The 18,077-nt window shown below is 50.6% G+C and overlaps 1 protein-coding gene across 5 annotated transcripts in view; it reads left to right on the forward strand.

Moving 5' to 3' along the window:
- Positions 1-18,077, forward strand: part of dock (SH2/SH3 adaptor protein dock) — a 152,584-nt gene that overhangs the window by 64,648 nt on the left and 69,859 nt on the right. Inside the window, exon 1 of one of the 5 annotated variants that reach the window (XM_045725930.2) lies at positions 10,250-10,321. The exons of 1 other annotated variant lie outside the window; for it this stretch is intronic. The gene's annotated coding sequence lies outside the window, so the exon portion shown is untranslated. Of the gene's footprint in view, positions 1-10,249; positions 10,391-18,077 lie in introns of those variants that run through there. 3 more of the 5 variants (XM_045725929.2, XM_045725931.2, XM_045725932.2) reach the window with 3 other exon arrangements.

Below are 18,077 nucleotides of genomic sequence, written 5' to 3' on the forward strand. Positions count from 1 at the left end.
GGTCACAGCCTCCCCAACTCAGCCCTCCTATACCTCCCCCCTGCATCAGCCCCCCCAAACCCCCCTGCCTCAGCCCCACAAAACCTCCCTGCTCCTTCCACATTTGCACTTCGCCAACACCTCCCCTGCCCCTGCTACATCACACCTGTCAACGACCCCAGTGGGTCAAGCCATGCCCTCCCCAAACCCACCTTCCCATCCCCCCTCCCCTACTACCCCCTCCTACTCCCTTGCCCCTTCTACCCCATTGCCTACAATTCCATCTGCTCCATCCCAGCTTCCACTGCACCCCTCTTCCACTCACCCCTAAACCCCACCCAACCCTCACCCCTCCTATGCACCCACAGCCCACATTTAACCCCCTCACCTTGTGACCCCCTAACATCTTCCCCCATCTCCCTCTTCCCCTCTTCTACCCCAAAACCCCCCACCTACCCCCGATTCCCCCCTAACTAATACACCCTCTCTTCCACCCCCAGCACCCATGCTCCATTCTCCTCTCAGCCCTCTGCCCTCAATATCCCTCTCCGCCCAACCTCTCAACCTCTATCTGACTCTCAGTCTCACTCTATTTCTCAACTCCCCTATGCCATTCAGACTCCTCTCTAACTTTTAGACCCATTATGCCCTTCCTACCCCCCCTAGATGCCCAGACCCCATTCGCCTACCAGGCACTCCCAGGCACTCCCCCTAACACCCCTCCAGACACCCCCACAGCCCCCACTTGCCCCCCAGACACGCCCCAGTATCCCACAGACCCCCGGTGAAAGGGGGAACTCTGGCACCAGAGTTTCCAAGAAGAGTCTCAAGGTTTGGTACACCAATGCTGATGGGGTAGCCAATAAAGCAGAAGAGATAAAAGAAAGAGTTAGTGAGGCAGACCCAGACATAGTGGCAGTAGCGGAAACTAAAATAAATGGCATGATCTTGGGTGCAATCTTTCCAGAGGGGTACCAGGTGATAAGAAAAGAAAGGACACAGAGACAGGGAGGAGTGGCACTCAGCTCTCCAGGAGCTGAGTGCATGGGCAAGTTGTCAATTTCTCTTTCAAAATCTGCCACGCTCGTGTTGATATCTGTTATATTTACAGGGGTTTGGATGCCTAAAGAACTTGTCCGGATATTTCATTTTCATGCTGTTTTTTGGAGTGCTAAACATGACGTCATACTGCTTTTTTAGGATTTCACTGAGTTCTTTGTCATCCTCCGTGTATGAACCTTCACTGACATGATCACTACCTATAAAATTCTCAGAGGAACTGACATGGTAGATAAAGATAAGGTGTTTAGCACGGGTGGGACATGCACAATGGGACATTAGTACTTAGTACTTTACTATGATATGTTACTAAGTTGATAACTAAGGTACTAAGTTACTATGATAACTTAGTATCATTTGGGTACTAAGGTGGAAACTTAGTACCCAAATGAGCCAGAGAGACGTTAGCAAGCACTTGGTGGGTGGTGATGTGGGCGGCCCCTGGCCACCCACACTCCTGCTGTGGGTGGTGCTGAAGGGCGTCCCCTGGCCACCCACACTCCTGCTGTGGGTGGTGCTGAAGGGCGTCCCCTGGCCACCCACACTCCTGCTGTGGGTGGTGCTGAAGGGCGTCCCCTGGCCACCCACACTCCTGCTGTGGGTGGTGCTGAAGGGTGGCCCCTGGCCACCCACACTCCTGCTGTGGGTGGTGATGAAGGGCGCCCCTGGCCACCCACACTCCTGCTGTGGGTGGTGCTGAAGGGCGTCCCCTGGCCACCCACACTCCTGCTGTGGGTGGTGATGAAAGGCGCCCCTGGCCACCCACACTCCTGCTGTGGGTGGTGCTGAAGGGCGGCCCCTGGCCACCCACACTCCTGCTGTGGGTGGTGCTGAAGGGCGGCCCCTGGCCACCCACACTCCTGCTGTGGGTGGTGCTGAAGGGTGGCCCCTGGCCACCCACACTCCTGCTGTGGGTGGTGCTGAAGGGCGTCCCCTGGCCACCCACACTCCTGCTGTGGGTGGTGATGAAGGGCGCCCCTGGCCACCCACACTCCTGCTGTGGGTGGTGCTGAAGGGCGGCCCCTGGCCACCCACACTCCTGCTGTGGGTGGTGCTGAAGGGCGGCCCCTGGCCACCCACACTCCTGCTGTGGGTGGTGCTGAAGGGTGGCCCCTGGCCACCCACACTCCTGCTGTGGGTGGTGCTGAAGGGCGGCCCCTGGCCACCCACACTCCTGCTGTGGGTGGTGATGAAGGGCGGCCCCTGGCCACCCACACTCCTGCTGTGGGTGGTGATGAAGGGCGGCCCCTGGCCACCCACACTCCTGCTGTGGGTGGTGCTGAAGGGCGGCCCCTGGCCACCCACACTCCTGCTGTGGGTGGCGAGGGTAATGCGTGTCGAGACAATCTTCACTTAATACCTCTAACTTTATACCGAATATACCAATCCATTACAAATAATTACAGATATTACATGTTAAGACATGTACATTCTCTCGGGTAAATAATTTAGAATAAATTTGTGTAAAGTAACTGGACTATAAATGTACAAAGAAACACTAATGAATATTTCATGAGCTATGGGATGGGAGAGCTCGGAGCCTGGGACAGGTCATGAGCTATGGGATGGGAGAGCTCGGAGCCTGGGACAGGTCATGAGCTATGGGATGGGAGAGCTCGGAGCCTGGGACAGGTCATGAGCTATGGGATGGGAGAGCTCGGAGCCTGGGACAGGTCATGAGCTATGGGATGGGAGAGCTCGGAGCCTGGGACAGGTCATGAGCTATGGGATGGGAGAGCTCGGAGCCTGGGACAGGAGACACCACTCATCTCTGACTATACTAACCTCTGTAAACAAAAAACACAAAAAAGTCATTCAAATTAAGACACCATAACTTTGATGTTTTGTATGCGTGGGTCTCGATACGTCAGGTGGCTGACTGCGTTCACACGTTTCTCGTTAGGCAAAACAGTTGCATTTTTTACGAAGTAGCAAATTGCGAGAGTAGGAGGATAAGGAACGGAACGGAACTAATAGGAGAAAGTGCCAAGCCATTACGACTATATAGCACTTGGAAGGGATAAGGATTTGGGATGGGACGGGGGAAAGAATGGTGTCCAACCACTTGGACGGTTGGGAATTGAACGCCGACCTGCATGAAGCGAGACCGTCGACTAGGAGGATAAGGAGCGTATGAGAGGGTGTGTTGGAGGGAGAAATAGAGTGGGTTGTGTGTGGCCTTCACCCTCCCCCTCTCAAGGAGTAACTGGAGCCTCTTTGGGGGTGAGGCCAACTATCTCGGTGTTTACCAGCGGGGGGGGGGGGGTACAGACTCGTCACGAGAGAGCCCAAGCTATTTAAACTCTTGTCACATATGTCTTCTTGATAGAGCTGAGTCTTGGAATCAGTGTAAAGTTAACTATATTTTAGTAAATTGATCTCTTATAATTGTGTGTTAGTGGTGTGTGGTTGTGAGGGGTCGGGGCCAGGAGCTGGTGGAGCTGTGAGGAGGCCACCAATAGTCACTCACAATATACATGTATTTGTAATCAGTCGTCACTAAGGAGGACTCGTACCCAAAAGCTGAGTGTGGTGACGACTTCTTAATAATCTAGATGCCCTTGCATCTGCAGCATCTAGATATTAGACACAAATGAGCCACATAGACGTCAGAAAGAAAGTTTTGAAGCAAATACAATGCATGACTTCAAAACAAACATAAGATTCAAGTAATAATTGACAAATTTCATTAACTAATAGCTGGGAAAACAGTTCTTTGAAACTAGCTGGACACCGCAAACGTGTCTACGCAGCCCGTAATCAACATAGGCGAAATGCTCTTTAACCCAACCGCCAAAACCCCGTTTATGAATGAAACACGGTTTACATACAATAACAGCAACGCTCTGGAGTGAACGGCATGGAAGGAAATGCAGAACAGAACCAGTGAAGAGCAGAGGTGCCATGGGCACAATCAGAGAACACTGAATAAACATCAGAGGTTGTTCAACGTCCTCCCAGCGAGCATCAGAAATATTACCGGATCAACCGTGGACATTTTCAAGTGAAAACTAGTTAGTTTTCTTCAAGGAGTGCCGGACCAACCGGGCTGTGGTGGATATGTGGGCCTGCGGGCCGCTCCAAGCAACAGCCTGGTGGACCAAACTCTCACAAGTCAAGCCAGGTCTCGGGCCGGGCTCGGGGAGTAGAAGAACTCCCAGAATCCCATCAACCAGGTATGATCAAGGTAATTCTCAACATGTACACATGTACAAGGTGGGGGGGGGGGGGATCCTGCCGTGGCTTTCCGGGCGAAAAGTAATTACTAGTAGTGACTAGTGTGGTAAAGCATGCCCACAGTGGTAGAGATATAGGAATAACACAATGGAAAGTGTGTAGCGGAAGACTGATTGATGAAGATTAAGTCACCCAAAAGCTTTTGATAAATGTGACCATGGTGTTATTGCACATAAAATGCGTTCAAAAGGAATTACCGGAAAAATTTGCAGATGGATCTACAATTTCCTGACCAACAGAACCCAATGTGTAATAGTCAACAATATAAAATCCGGTCCATCAACCGTGAAGAGGTCAGTCCCCCAGGGTACTGTGCTTGCTCCAGTACTTTTTCTCATCCTCATATCGGACATAGACAAGAACACAACCTATAGCACTGTATCATCCTTTGCAGATGACACTAGGATCTTCATGAGAGTAGGCAACATAGAGGACACGGCAAACCTCCAGTCAGATGTAGATCAGGTCTTTCTATGGGCTACAGAAAATAATATGGTGTTTAACGAAGATAAGTTCCAGCTCATGCGCTATGGAAAAAAATAAAATATAAAAACGGAAACCACGTACAAAACTCAGGCAAATCATAACATAGAACGAAAAGGCAATGTAAAGGACCTGGGTGTACTCATGTCGGAAGACCTTACCTTTAAAGAACACAATAAAGTAGCCGTCACAACTGCAAGAAAAATGACAGGTTGGATAACAAGAACTTTTCACACTAGAGATGCTATACCGATGATGACACTTTTCAAAACGCTTGTGCTATCTAGAGTGGAGTACTGCTGCACAATGACAGCCCCTTTCAAAGCTGGAGAAATTGCTGACCTAGAGAGCGTGCAGAGATCCTTTACTGCTAGAATCCACTCAGTAAAACATCTAAATTACTGGGACCGACTAAAGAGCCTAAATCTGTACTCCCTTGAGCGCAGGCGGGAGAGATACATAATAATTTACACGTGGAAAATATTAGAGGGGCTGGTCCCAAACCTGCACACAGAAATAACACCACATGAGACCAGAAGACATGGCAGGATGTGCAGAATACCCCCGTTGAAAAGCAGAGGTGCAACAGGTACTCTGAGAGAGAACTCTATCAACATCATAGGCCCGAGTCTGTTCAACACGCTTCCACTACACATAAGGGGCATAACTGGCCGACCCCTCACAGTGTTCAAGAGAGAACTGGATAAGCACCTCCAAAGGATACCTGATCAACCAGGCTGTGACTCATACGTCAGGCTGCGAGCAGCCGCGTCCAACAGCCTGGTTGGTCAGTCCAGCAACCAGGAGGCCTGGTCAACGACCGGGCCGCGGGGACGCTAAGCCCCGGAAGCACCTCAAGGTAAGGTAAGGTAACCCCAAGAGGTGGCACGGGGATGAATAGCCCGTAAGTGGTAGACTTGTTGTTTAGTAAATGTATACTGTGTGCTGAGGTCGTATTTAATCGTCAGGCTGCTATCGCGGGGGAGGATACTGCATAACAGTATTTATGAGGGTGTCCAACTGCTGGACATCTTTTTTGACCAGAAGAGTAGTAGTGTTGATGGCTTCAGGCTGGTTACTGCAAGAGTCTGGGACTCTTAAAGCTCCACTTGTAAGGTCGATGGTCGCCCTTCACTCGGAGGAAGGGAGTGTGGTCAATTTATAATGCAGGACGTCAGTGGAGCGGGGGGTATGACAGTCACCTCACGTCCCCAGTATACATTATAGTCACTCCTGGATCCTGGTGGTGCCGGGCTGTGTCTGCCCTCTACCGCTGCCCGCTGCTCTGTTCCGCTCTCTCTGACTCCTGCCTACCTAACTACTTCCCGGGGTTCACCTCTTTGCTCGGCCTCTCCATCAACTCGCGTATAAGTTTTCATGCCTATTGGGCTCATATTATATCCACCTTTGTGTGTTGAGTCTGCCTCCACCAGTTCACTTCTCTGACACTGAAACCATTAGCAGTCTCCGTGGTGTAGTGGTAAGACACTCGCCTGGCATTCCGCGAGCGCTATGTCATGGGTTCGTATCCTGGCCGGGGAGGATTTACTGGGCGCAATTCCTTAACTGTAGCCTCTGTTTAACGCAACAGTAAAATGTGTACTTGGATGAAAAAACGATTCTTCGCGGCAGGGGATCGTATTCCAGGGACCATAGGATTAAGGACTTGCCCGAAACGCTACGCGTACTAGTGGCTGTACAAGAATGTAACAACTCTTGTATATATCTCAAAAAAAAAAAAAAAAAAAAAAAAAAAAAATTATTTATAATCGGTCATTTGGGCACCCAGTTTCCACCTGTGTGTCACTGTTCGTGTACCATACATCCCAGAGATTGTCTTTATCTGCCCAATCACTTCATCTACCACTACATAATATACTAGGTCAGTAATGGTGTAGGTCATGAAGGGTTGCCCTCCAATACACCAACCCGTTCTCGCACTTGATTATACTCAATATTGGCTTATTTAATAAGTGCATATGTGACATACTAATTGATTGTGAATATTTTAGCTTACCTTGAAAAGTTTCATGGAAAACACCGACTCACCAAAAACACCCAATAAGATGCAATAAGCAATAAGATGCTTATCTTAACATACTAAGAAGGTTAGGTGAGGTCGGTGTTTTCTATGAAGCTTTTCAAGGTAAACTAAAATATTCACAATCAATTAGTATGTCACATATGCACTTATTAAATAAGCCAATATTGAGTATAAGCAAGTACGAGAACGGGTTGAATACCTACAGCAGTGTGTGCGCGTCTGGGGTGAGCAAGGATCACCCCAGGGCCACTTCACCGTCCTGCTCCAATTGTTGTTGTTGTTTTAGGTTCAGCTTCCGGGAACAAAGAGTTCCCAGCCACCCGGGCTATGGTGAGCCCTTCGTAGTCACCTGGCACAGCTGATGTGGCACGAATTTATAGTGAATATAACCACTAACTATAGTGAGCCTGTCTGCTCCATAGGTTATCTTTATGATATACATCATTACGAAGTGGCCGCTGTGAGCCATAGTGAAGATAGCGACACCGGGCGGTGGGAAGGCACTCACTCACGAGGAAGGAAGGGCGCGGGTAGGAAGCCACCATAACACTGGGTCACCATTATTACAGTCTCTCGGGAGCACCGTATGAATGGTGCCTTGTGTGTGTGTTCACCACACCTCTATACCATAGTGTTTGGGACGGGAAAATTACCCGCGCACTAAACTGTGTTATGCATCTTAAGTGCTTACATTAAGAGTCGTGGTCCGCAGTGTTGAAGGCACCACAGTTTTTAATTTAAATTTTGCCCCGAGGGGCAGCGCCACTCATCCTGTGAGTAGATACACCGCCATAGTGACTGGCTAACATCAGAACAGCGTTCAGGAACCTGTGTAAGGAATCATTCAGAATCTTGTACACCACATCATGTCATGGGTTCGTATCCTGGCCGGGGAGGATTTACTGGGCGCAATTCCTTAACTTAGCCTCTGTTTAACGCAACAGTAAAATGTGTACTTGGATGAAAAAACGATTCTTCGCGGCAGGGGATCGTATTCCAGGGACTTGCCCGAAACGCTACGCGTACTAGTGGCTGTACAAGAATGTAACAACTCTTGTATATATCTCAAAAAAAAAAAACCATATGTAAGACCAATCCTGGAGTATGCGGCCCCAGCATGGAGCCCGTACCTTGTCAAGCACAAAACGAAGCTGGAAAAAGTCCAAAGGTATGCTACTAGACTAGTCCCAGAACTAAGAGGCATGAGTTATGAAGAAAGGCTGCGGGAAATGCACCTTACGACACTGGAAGACAGAAGAGTAAGGGGGGGACATGATCACAACCTACAAAATCCTCAGAGGAGTCGACCGAGTAAACAAGGATAAATTATTCAACACTGGCGGGAAGCGAACAAGGGGACACAAGTGGAAACTGAGTACCCACATAAGCCACAGGGACGTAAGAAGGAAATTTTTCAGTGTCAGAGTAGTTAACAGGTGGAATGCATTAGGCAGAGATGTGGTGAAGGCTGACTCCATACACAGTTTCAAATGTAGATATGATAGAGCCCAGCAGGCTCAGGAACCTGTACACCAGTTGATTGACAGTTGAGAGGCGGGACCAAAGAGCCAAAGCTCAACCTCCGCAAGCACAAATAGGTAAGTACAAATAGGTGAGTACAGTATTGGGCAGCGCCACTCATCCTGAGAGTAGACACACTGCCACAGTGACAGTATTGGGCAGCGCCACTCATCCTGTGAGTGGACACACCGCCATAGTGACAGTATTGGGCAGCGCCACTCATCCTGTGAGTGGAAACACCGCCATAGTGACAGTATTGGGCAGCGCCACTCATCCTGTGAGTGGACACACCGCCATAGTGACAGTATTGGGCAGCGCCACTCATCCTGTGAGTGGACACACCGCCATAGTGACAGTATTGGGCAGCGCCACTCATCCTGTGAGTGGACACACCGCCATAGTGACAGTATTGGGCAGCGCCACTCATCCTGTGAGTGGACACACCGCCATAGTGACAGTATTGGGCAGCGCCACTCATCCTGTGAGTGGACACACCGCCATAGTGACAGTATTGGGCAGCGCCACTCATCCTGTGAGTGGACACACCGCCATAGTGACAGTATTGGGCAGCGCCACTCATCCTGTGAGTGGACACACCACCATAGTGACAGTATTGGGCAACGCCACTCATCCTGTGAGTGGACACACTGCCATATTGACAGTATTGGGCAGCGCCACTCATCCTGAGAGTGGACACACCACCATAGTGACAGTATTGGGCAACGCCACTCATCCTGTGAGTGGACACACCGCCATAGTGACAGTATTGGGCAGCGTCACTCATCCTGTGAGTGGACACATCGCCATAGTGACAGTATTGGGCAGCGTCACTCATCCTGTGAGTGGACACACCGCCATAGTGACAGTATTGGGCAGCGCCACTCATCCTGTGAGTGGACACACCGCCATAGTGACAGTATTGGGCAGCGCCACTCATCCTGCGAGTGGACACACCGCCATAGTGACAGTATTGGGCAGCGTCACTCATCCTGTGAGTGGACACACCACCATAGTGACAGTATTGAGCAGCGCCACTCATCCTGTGAGTGGACACGCCGCCATAGTGACAGTATTGGGCAGCGCCACTCATCCTGTGAGTGGACACACCACCATAGTGACAGTATTGGGCAGCGCCACTCATCCTGTGAGTGGACACACCGCCATAGTGACAGTATTGGGCAGCGCCACTCATCCTGTGAGTGGACACACCGCCATAGTGACAGTATTGGGCAGCGTCACTCATCCTGTGAGTGGACACACCACCATAGTGACAGTATTGGGCAGCGCCACTCATCCTGTGAGTGGACACACCGCCATAGTGACAGTATTGGGCAGCGTCACTCATCCTGTGAGTGGACACACCACCATAGTGACAGTATTGGGCAGCGTCACTCATCCTGTGAGTGGACACACCGCCATAGTGACAGTATTGGGCAGCGCCACTCATCCTGTGAGTGGACACACCACCATAGTGACAGTATTGGGCAGCGTCACTCATCCTGTGAGTGGACACACCACCATAGTGACAGTATTGGGCAGCGCCACTCATCCTGTGAGTGGACACACCGCCATAGTGACAGTATTGGGCCAAAATGATTCCCCCATTGGTCCAAAATTGGAGAATCTTATAAGAACAGTATCAATATTTGACAAATAGCGTTTTCCTAAGTCAAACAATGTGGGGTTTATTATTCTACACATATGTCAAACGTGTCTGAGGTTGATGTGTATGTGTGAGGTTTTGGTGTAGAGGGGAATGATAGACTTGTAGTGAAAGGTGTGGGTTTCAGCAAGGTAGAATTGAATACCCTGGATAGGTAATGTGTTATTAACATTTGTGCAAGATAAAGGGTGAATGTAGGTATGAGTGCGCGCGTCGAGTGGGTGTGGGGGGGTGGGTGAGAGCAGCGGGTGGTGGTGGTGTGGGGCCGTCAGTGTTGGGTGGAGCAGTGTGCCGGCGTGAAGGGCTGCTTGCGTCCCGCCGCCACCAACCCCAGTGTAAACATTAGCTGGCACACTGGCCGGTGCCTGTGTGGTGTGAGTCGTGGCCTCGGGCCATCACAGTCAGTGAGTGTGGCGCTCCTCACACCCCGGGGGTCGTACCCGCCTCATAACCTCTTACTCCGTCCCGCCCCCCGGGATTTCCAGGGGGGCGTGGCGGCGGCGGCGGCGGCGTGTGTTGGGTCCTTCCCTGGGGGGGGGGGGATGCTGTCATCTGTGGTGATGGTGGCCGGATGTGTTTGTGATCCCCGCCAGCTGTACCAGTGCATGTGTCTTAGTGCTGAGAGAGCGCTCTAGCTCTTACGCCCCACCTTATATCTCTCAGTACTCTGGTGCAACGACTTCCGCTTTTCTAATGAATTACCACACATGAAACCCCTTTGGAGGGAGTTAGCCTCCACCAGGTCCTGTACACTGCAGGTGTTGACCGCAGCTCCTGACCAGCCTCCACCAGGTCCTGTACACTGCAGGTGTTGACCGCAGCTCCTGACCAGCCTCCACCAGGTCCTGTACACTGCAGGTGTTGACCGCAGCTCCTGACGAGGAAGACACCAACGTGTGAAGTGTGGGAGTAATGTGAGCACGGAACGTCTCGTGAATGTTGTGGGATAACCCACACAACCCCGTCTTGCACTACAGCCACTTGGCCCAGTGCTTGCGGTGTCCCGCCTGGGACACTCCACGCTCTTTACCTTCCCTATACCACACGCGCGCGCACAGTGTAACACACACACACAGTGTAACACACACACACACACACAGAGTAACACACACACACTCAGTGTAACACACACACACACTCAGTGTAACACACACACACACAGTGTAACACACACACACACACACACACACACACACACACACACACACACACACACACACACACACACACACACACACACACACACAATGTAACACACAGTGTAACACACACACACAGTGTAACACACACACACACACAGTGTAACACACACACACACACACACACACACACAATGTAACACAGTGTAACACACACACACAGTGTAACACACACACACACAGTGTAACACACACACACACAGTGTAACACACAGTGTAACACACACCTTACTGAGGAGTGTCTCAAGGTACACACAACATACTGCCTGAACACAGCCGGCGAGATATTCCATAACACTCCAACTTGTGTGTTTCAACCTCAACCTTTACGGCGAAATGACCTATTGTTGTAACGAAAGATATGGTAAGTGTATAACAGGTGACAGTCATGATTGGAAGTGTATAACAGGTGACAGTCATGATTGGAAGTGTATAACAGGTGACAGTCATGATTGGAAGTGTATAACAGGTGACAGTCATGATTGGAAGTGTATAACAGGTGACAGTCATGATTGGAAGTGTATAACAGGTGACAGTCGTGATTGGAAGTGTATAACAGGTGACAGTCGTGATTGGAAGTGTATAACAGGTGACAGTCATGATTGGAAGTGTATAACAGGTGACAGTCATGATTGGAAGTGTATAACAGGTGACAGTCATGATTGGAAGTGTATAACAGGTGACAGTCTTGATTGGAAGTGTATAACAGGTGACAGTCATGATTGGAAGTGTATAACAGGTGACAGTCATGATTGGAAGTGTATAACAGGTGACAGTCGTGATTGGAAGTGTATAACAGGTGACAGTCATGATTGGAAGTGTATAACAGGTGACAGTCATGATTGGAAGTGTATAACAGGTGAAAGTCGTGATTGGAAGTGTATAACAGGTGACAGTCATGATTGGAAGTGTATAACAGGTGACAGTCGTGATTGGAAGTGTATAACAGGTGACAGTCATGATTGGAAGTGTATAACAAGTGACATTCATGATTGGAAGTGTATAACAGGTGACAGTCATGATTGGAAGTGTATAACAGGTGACAGTCGTGATTGGAAGTGTATAACAGGTGACAGTCATGATTGGAAGTGTATAACAGGTGACAGTCGTGATTGGAAGTGTATAACAGGTGACAGTCATGATTGGAAGTGTATAACAGGTGACAGTCGTGATTGGAAGAGTATAACAGGTGACAGTCATGATTGGAAGTGTATAACAGGTGACAGTCATGATTGGAAGTGTATAACAGATGAAAGTCATGATTGGAAGTGTATAACAGGTGAGTCATGATTGGAAGTGTATAACAGGTGACAGTCGTGATTGAAAGAGTATAACAGGTGACAGTCATGATTGGAAGTGTATAACAGGTGACAGTCATGATTGGAAGTGTATAACAGATGAAAGTCATGATTGGAAGTGTATAACAGGTGACAGTCATGATTGGAAGTGTATAACAGGTGAAAGTCATGATTGGAAGTGTATAACAGGTGACAGTCATGATTGGAAGTGTATAACAGGTGACAGTCATGATTGGAAGTGTATAACAGGTGAAAGTCATGATTGGAAGTGTATAACAGGTGAAAGTCATGATTGGAAGTGTATAACAGGTGACAGTCATGATTGGAAGTGTATAACAGGTGACAGTCATGATTGGAAGTGTATAACAGGTGACAGTCATGATTGGAAGTGTATAACAGGTGACAGTCATGATTGGAAGTGTATAACAGGTGACAGTCATGATTGGAAGTGTATAACAGGTGAAAGTCTTGATTGGAAGTGTATAACAGGTGACAGTCATGATTGGAAGTGTATAACAGGTGACAGTCATGATTGGAAGTGTATAACAGGTGACAGTCGTGATTGGAAGTTTATAACAGGTGACAGTCGTGATTGGAAGTGTATAACAGGTGACAGTTTTGATTGGAAGTGTATAACAGGTGACAGTCATGATTGGAAGTGTATAACAGGTGAAAGTCATGATTGGAAGTGTATAACAGGTGACAGTCATGATTGGAAGTGTATAACAGGTGACAGTTTTGATTGGAAGTGTATAACAGGTGACAGTCATGATTGGAAGTGTATAACAGGTGAAAGACGTGATTGGAAGTGTATAACAGGTGAAAGTCATGATTGGAAGTGTATAACAGGTGAAAGACGTGATTGGAAGTGTATAACAGGTGAAAGTCATGATTGGAAGTGTATAACAGGTGAAAGACGTGATTGGAAGTGTATAACAGGTGAAAGTCATGATTGGAAGTGTATAACAGGTGAAAGACGTGATATGATTTGTTAAATAACGAAAGAGGTAGTAATAATTGTGAAATAGACGAAATAGATGGCAGGAATCGCGAAAATAGACGGAGGAGATGGCAGGAATTGTGAAATAGGAAATGGACACAGTGAAGAGTAGAGGCGCGCTAAGAGAGCAATATTAGAGGTCGCCCGACAAGTAAAATTTTGACCAGCAAATATTTAAAGTGTTGGTGAAGCTTAGGTTGAAAGTTGTGAAGGGGGACTTGGACATTTACCTGCGTTAAGTGGTGAAGCTCGCGGGTTGTGATGCCTGGTCGTGCAGGCAGCTCTCAGTAATAACTTGACTGGTCAAGTTATCACTGAGAGCTTGACTGGTCAAGTTATCACCAGGAAAACCTGGCCTGGTGCTTCACCTCGCAGGACTCTCGACCAGCAACAGGTAAGAAGTTCCTGGTGACTGTAGGGGTCCTGCTGGTGACTGGAGGGTCCTACTGGTGACTGGAGGGTCCTGCTGGTGACTGGAGGGTCCTGATGGTGACTGGAGGGTCCTGCTGGTGACTGGAGGGTCCTGCTGGTGACTGGAGGGTCCTACTGGTGACTGGAGGGTCCTGCTGGTGACTGTAGGGGTCCTGCTGGTGACTGGAGGGTCCTACTGGTGACTGGAGGGTCCTACTGGTGACTGGAGAGTCCTGATGGTGACTGGAGGGGTCCTGATGGTGACTGGAGGGGTCCTGATGGTGACTGGAGGGGTCCTGCTGGTGACTGGAGGGGTCCTGATGGTGACTGGAGGGGTCCTGATGGTGACTGGAGGGGTCCTGTTGGTGACTGGAGGGGTCCTGCTGGTGACTGGGGGGTCCTGATGGTGACTGGAGGGGTCCTGATGGTGACTGGAGGGGTCCTGCTGGTGACTGTAGGGGTCCTGCTGGTGACTGGGGGGTCCTGATGGTGACTGGAGGGTCCTGATGGTGACTGGAGGGGTCCTGCTGGTGACTGGAGGGGTCCTGCTGGTGACTGTAGGGGTCCTGCTGGTGACTGGGGGGTCCTGATGGTGACTGGAGGGTCCTGATGGTGACTGGAGGGTCCTGATGGTGACTGGAGGGTCCTGCTGGTGACTGGGGGGTCCTGATGGTGACTGGAGGGTCCTGATGGTGACTGGAGGGGTCCTGCTGGTGACTGGAGGGTGCTGCTGGTGACTGTAGAGGTCCTGCTGGTGACTGGAGGGTCCTGCTGGTGACTGGAGGGTCCTGCTGGTGACTGGAGGGGGCCTGCTGGTGACTGGAGGGGGCCTGCTGGTGACTGGAGGGTGCTGCTGGTGACTGGAGGGTCCTGCTGGTGACTGGAGGGGGCCTGCTGGTGACTGGAGGGGTCCTGCTGGTGACTGGAGGGTCCTGCTGGTGACTGGAGGGTGCTGCTGGTGACTGGAGGGGTCCTGCTGGTGACTGGAGGGTCCTGCTGGTGACTGGAGGGGTCCTGCTGGTGACTGTAGGGGTCCTGCTGGTGACTGGAGGGTCCTGCTGGTGACTGGAGGGGTCCTGCTGGTGACTGGAGGGTCCTGCTGGTGACTGGAGGGGTCCTGCTGGTGACTGGAGAGTCCTGCTGGTGACTGGAGGGGTCCTGCTGGTGACTGGAGGGTCCTGCTGGTGACTGGAGGGGTCCTGCTGGTGACTGTAGGGGTCCTGCTGGTGACTGGAGGGGTCCTGCTGGTGACTGGGAGGTCCTGATGGTGACTGGAGGGTCCTGCTGGTGACTGTAGGGGTCCTGCTGGTGACTGGAGGGGTCCTGCTGGTGACTGGGGGGTCCTGATGGTGACTGGAGGGTCCTGCTGGTGACTGTAGGGGTCCTGCTGGTGACTGGAGGGGTCCTGCTGGTGACTGGAGGGTCCTGCTGGTGACTGGAGGGTCCTGCTGGTGACTGGAGGGGTCCTGCTGGTGACTGGAGGGGTCCTGCTGGTGACTGGAGGGTCCTGCTGGTGACTGGAGGGTCCTGCTGGTGACTGGAGGGGTCCTGCTGGTGACTGGAGGGTCCTGCTGGTGACTGGAGGGTCCTGCTGGTGACTGTAGGGGTCCTGCTGGTGACTGGAGGGTCCTGCTGGTGACTGGAGGGGTCCTGCTGGTGACTGTAGTGGTGAAACACTCATATTAATGTATACTACTGGTCTACTATAGGCTGTCTGCGAGCATGTCAACAATGTCATGCCTTGAGATGACAATATATATATGATGGTATTAAAAAATATTTCATTTCAAATCTGTTTTAACTTCTAAAAAAACATCGAATATCGATGACAATTTTCTGGGAGTTAGAGTGCACTCTGCGAGCCACAGTATACAAGGTCACTGCCTTAATCTTTTAAAACTTGAGTGACAAGGTATATATATATATATGCGCCTGCAGGTTGTATTTGAACTGTTCTTACCCAGTCATTGGCACACTTCCGCCTCCTTCCATAGACCTCAGGTGAGTGTAACATATTAAAAAGTTTAGCTTGAAAATTAATGTGGTGCCGAGAGGCCTTGACGGCCTAAACTGTGCTAATGGAGGAGATTGTGTCAGGTGTGGCGTGTGGGTACACGGACTAAACCTCAACATTTGTTTAGATAAGCAAATTATGTCAGTAATGAGTTACTTACATCAACACAACACCAACAAATCATCAGTATCTTTACAGTGCATCACACTAACATCAACAGCGTGCAACCTACACTTTGTAAACTTGGCATAATGGGCTAAAACTGCTGGTATACCTGGAGTGTGTTGTGAGGGGCATGACTGGCCCACCCCTCACACTCGTCAACACACAACTCCATAAACACCACCAAAGGTTACCTGATCAACCAGGCTGTGACTCGTACATCAGGCTGCGAGCACGCGCGTCCAATAGCCTGGTTGACCAGTTCAGCAACAAGGAAGCCTGGTCGGGGACCGGGCCGTGGAGACGTTGAGCCCCGAAACCATATTAAGGTAACCGCAAGGTAGGAGTTGGTCTACTTGCCAAGCGCGACCTGTGGGGTCAGGTTTGGCTTGTGGTAAAGTTATGGAGCGGGCTGCTGCTACCTGTCCCGCACACCCTCCCCACCACACACCCTCTCCACCACACACCCTCCCTAGCACACACCTTCCCCAGCACGCACCCTCCCCAGCACGCACCCTCCCCAGCACGCACCCTCCCCACCACACACCCTCCCCACCACACACCCTCTCCACCACACACCCTCCCTAGCACGCACCCTCCCCCCCCCTAGCACGCACCCTCCCCAGCACAGTAAAGGTTGTGTTGTCACAGGTCTACAGGGTTGAGTTGTCACGGGTCTACAGGGTTGTGTTGTCACGGGTCTACAGGGGTTGAGTTGTCACGGGTCTACAGGGTTGTGTTGTCACGGGTCTACAGGGTTGTGTTGTCACGGGTCTACAGGGGTTGAGTTGTCACGGGTCTACAGGGTTGTGTTGTCACAAGTCTACAGGGGTTGTGTTGTCACGGGTCTACAGGGTTGTGTTGTCACGGGTCTACAGGGTTGTGTTGTCACGGGTCTACAGGGTTGAGTTGTCACGGGTCTACAGGGTTGTGTTGTCACAAGTCTACAGGGGTTGTGTTGTCACGGGTCTACAGGGTTGTGTTGTCACAGGTCTACAGGGTTGTGTTGTCACAAGTCTACAGGGGTTGAGTTGTCACGGGTCTACAGGGTTGTGTTGTCACAAGTCTACAGGGGTTGTATTGTCACGGGTCTACAGGGTTGTGTTGTCACGGGTCTACAGGGTTGTGTTGTCACAGGTCTACAGGGTTGTGTTGTCACGGGTCTACAGGGTTGAGTTGTCACGGGTCTACAGGGTTGTGTTGTCACGGGTCTACAGGGTTGTGTTGTCACGGGTCTACAGTGTTGTGTTGTCACGGGTCTACAGGGTTGAGAGTTGTCACGGGTCTACAGGGTTGTGTTGTCACGGGTCTACAGGGTTGTGTTGTCACGGGTCTACAGGGTTGTGTTGTCACGGGTCTACAGGGTTGTGTTGTCACGGGTCTACAGGGGTTGTGTTGTCACGGGTCTACAGGGGTTGTGTTGTCACGGGTCTACAGGGTTGTGTTGTCACAAGTCTACAGGGTTGTGTTGTCACGGGTCTACAGGGTTGTGTTGTCACGGGTCTACAGGGTTGTGTTGTCACGGGTCTACAGGGTTGTGTTGTCACGGGTCTACAGGGTTGTGTTGTCACGGGTCTACAGGGTTGTGTTGTCACGGGTCTACAGGGTTGTGTTGTCACAAGTCTACAGGGTTGTGTTGTCACGGGTCTACAGGGTTGTGTTGTCACAAGTCTACAGGGTTGTGTTGTCACGGGTCTACAGGGTTGTGTTGTCACGGGTCTACAGGGTTGTGTTGTCACGGGTCTACAGGGTTGTGTTGTCACGGGTCTACAGGGTTGTGTTGTCACGGGTCTACAGGGTTGTGTTGTCACGGGTCTACAGGGTTGTGTTGTCACGGGTCTACAGGGTTGTGTTGTCACGGGTCTACAGGGTTGTGTTGTCACGGGTCTACAGGGTTGTGTTGTCACGGGTCTACAGGGTTGTGTTGTCACGGGTCTACAGGGTTGTGTTGTCACGGGTCTACAGGGTTGTGTTGTCACGGGTCTACAGGGTTGTGTTGTCACGGGT

This window comes from Procambarus clarkii, chromosome 44 (genome assembly GCF_040958095.1).
Source record: "Procambarus clarkii isolate CNS0578487 chromosome 44, FALCON_Pclarkii_2.0, whole genome shotgun sequence".
Lineage (NCBI taxonomy): Eukaryota > Metazoa > Arthropoda > Malacostraca > Decapoda > Cambaridae > Procambarus > Procambarus clarkii.